This window comes from Triticum urartu, chromosome 2A, assembly GCF_056163025.1.
Source record: "Triticum urartu cultivar PI428250 chromosome 2A, HENAU_Tu73, whole genome shotgun sequence".
In the NCBI taxonomy this organism is placed as follows: Eukaryota; Viridiplantae; Streptophyta; class Magnoliopsida; order Poales; family Poaceae; genus Triticum; species Triticum urartu.
In genome coordinates, this window is record NC_141874.1 from 252,321,702 (window position 1) to 252,324,851 (window position 3,150).

The 3,150-nt window shown below is 47.2% G+C and overlaps 1 pseudogene; it reads left to right on the top strand.

The window, feature by feature from the left end:
* Window positions 1-1,515: 1,515 nt before the first annotated feature.
* On the top strand, window positions 1,516-2,782 carry LOC147984727 (E3 ubiquitin-protein ligase SINA-like 7; annotated as a pseudogene).
* Window positions 2,783-3,150: the final 368 nt, after the last annotated feature.

The window sequence follows — 3,150 nt, forward strand, 5'->3', positions numbered from 1 at the left end:
CCATCGCCTCCATAGGTGCTTGAGGCTTCTGGTCACTTGGTCTTGGATTGGAGTGAGCAGTGTTGTGTAGAGACTAGGAGTAGATGGATTGGAGTGGTGGGGCGCCTTTATATGAGAACCCAGTCTCTGTTGCATTCACATCTTGCTGGCTCTATTCTGCTTCTCCAATTAATTCCATGTGCATGTAATTCAGGATGCATCATTGACCGTTCAACGTCTCCGGAATCGCTACCGTCTCCCTCCATGGCAATGGCATTCAAGCACCTATGGAGGCGACTGCCGCTCACATCTATCGTGTGTCAGGAGACGTTCCCGTCGATGACGAGGTGCCTATGGTGACTTCATAAATTTCAAGATGATAGTACTAGTATACTCAATATTGTGCACCACGACCAAGGTGGAGAGGAAAACGAGAGAACTACGTATTTATTTATGGTGTAGATTCACTCATTTTGCTCCATATGTACTCCGTCTCGGTGTAGTCTAGTCACTTGTTGAAATCTCTAGAAAGGCAAATACTCCTTTCTGGTTTACAGGGCTCCATATGTACTCTGCCTCGGTGTAGTCTAGTCACTTGTTGTCTTTCTAGAGATTTCAACAAGTCACTACATAGGGAGCAAATGAGTGAATCTACACTCTAAAATATGTATATATACATCCATATGTGGTAGTCCATTTAGAATATCTAAAAACACAAATATTTAGGAACGGAGGGAGTATCATGCATGCCAACTAGGAAAATTTGATGAGGTGGCATAGAAGTAAATGAAGAAAGAGAGGGTTGAGTATCATATTAAATGTTGTGCTACTACGTGTCATGCATGCTAATAAATGAAGTCATCGATGATACTAACATATGATACTATGCACCATGGATGTGTAGTATCACACACTAGTATCATATGCATGATAATGGTATTCCATTACGACCAACCTAAGCAAAAACCTGTCCTTGTTTGCGAGCCACTGCGTGCATGGGCGAGGGAGAAGGCGTGTAGTAGTAAAATCAAGCTTCTCCTCATTGTATGAGTTGACGTGACACATCATAGCACTGGCCCCACATGTTTGCCTCTAAACTTGGCTGAAAGACCCGTAGTGTACAATACTCCATTTGTTGCAACCACTAACATTTACCCCACCAAAAATTAAAATATATATTCCTGTCTTGACCAGATGAGCGGGAAACTACAATCACCATGATGACATGTAAGGCCAGAAGATTATTTTAATCAAAAAAAGCAGGGAGTCAACCCCAACGATTTTAAGCTTACATGCACGGTACACGCTATCCTAGACTGCTCTACACATGAAACTGCCACACGAGCGTCCGGGCTGCGCTTGGCTCTTCGCCTCTTCAGGAAGTCGAACAATGATGGATTACTACTATAGAGGAGGAGTACTACAGTATGCTTCTGGCCATCTGACACCGATTAAACTGTTGCATGTCCACCGCGTGCGGGAGGGAGAGGGTGTAGCGAACAAAATCTTATCCTAGTCCTGCCAGCCACCACGCTGATGGGCAAGGGAGGGACGCAGGTTCATTGACTTACTGCTCCTGCCTTTGCGTGTATCATAGGTTGGCCCAATAGGTGGGTGGCCCACCTATCATGCAGCCAAAGGCAGGTGCACGAGGGAGAAGGCGTTGTAGTAATCAAACCTCTTGGTCTTGTATGAGTTGACACGACACATCAAAGCACCACACTATATATTTCAATAATTTGCGTTTACTGATGCACTAATTACATCACATGCATGCATGTTGTGACTCTCCTTTTGATACTTACATGTGTTGATTTAATGCACCTTGAAGTAGTATGAATATGTGACGGTAAATATTTGTAATGCCCCGGCCCTAATAAAGTGAGAGATGGTTGTGCACGAGGAGGGCGAGATCATGTAGATGGAACAGGACCCGATGATGGAGCACTCTATGGTGTCGATGGACCTCAGCTTGCTCCACTGCCCCTTGTGCCTCCGCCCCTTGAAGCCTCTAGTGTATGAGGTACGAATACACCTCGTTCGTTTGGCTGATCGATCAAGGTTGAAGGTTTCTTGATTGATGTGCTGTTCGATTGATTTGTGCAGTGCAAGGGAGGGCACCTGGCCTGCGTGGATTGCTGTGTTGAGCGCCCGGGGAACCAGCGGTAGTGCCAGCAGTGCGAGCGCGGTGGTGGTTTCGACGTGCGGAACACGGCGATGGACGCCATCCTCTCCTCGGTGAGGGTGGAGTGCCTGCACGAAGGCTGTGGGTTTTACGTCACTTACCACAAGCTCGCCGATCAGCAGAGCGTGTGTCCGCTCGTGCCCTGCAAATTCCCCAGGCCTGTATGTGGCTAAGAAGGCCCGCCGCTGGTGCTCTCCCACCACATCAGCATCGTGCATCCCATGCCTGTGCACAGGATCCAGTACAACAAGGTTCTCCAGCTGCAAGTGCCACTGTCAGAGCCATGGCTCTTGTTGTTCGCCTAGGAGGACGATCACATGTTTTTTCTTGGTCGGTAGCGTTCTCGACATCGGCGCGCCTATCGTTGTGTCAGTCGTCTACATCAGAGCGGGGTCGTCCCCACTGCCGCACTATGTGGCCAAGCTATGGGTGAATGGCCAGCCAGGGGAGCCCAAAGGCAGGACCGATGCCGTCAAGGTGGAAATGGAGCTGACAAGCAGCAAGGATCCCGGCGACGTCGCCGTGCATGAGCTGACCTTCTTCACAGTTCCTCCCAAGCTGCTGGCCAGGGCTAAGCTGGTGTCCCTCCACATTCAGATTGACAAGCTCACGTCCTAAATGATACTACAGTGCCTTCTGTTTATCTTAGTAATATGCTAATATAGGGGTTAGCTTGGTCTACTTTAGCTTAAGAGATGGTGGGCTTTGGTGTCGATGTAGCAATTACTTCGACATCAGATCAGCAGTTACAGTAATTTTCAATAGTCGAACGGATATTTTTTGTCTGTTGGATATAAAGATCCTTTGGGTAAGAAGTATAACAACTTATAAGAAGTAAGTATAACAGCTTAAATTCCTGTTTGTTCAGGAAGTGTTGCATACTTGTGTGAGTTGACGCGACACATCAAAGTAATACTACTACTAGTAGGACTCCCTCCGACCCTAATGTCTCTGCACATAAGGCTGATCATAGTGGGAGTAACATA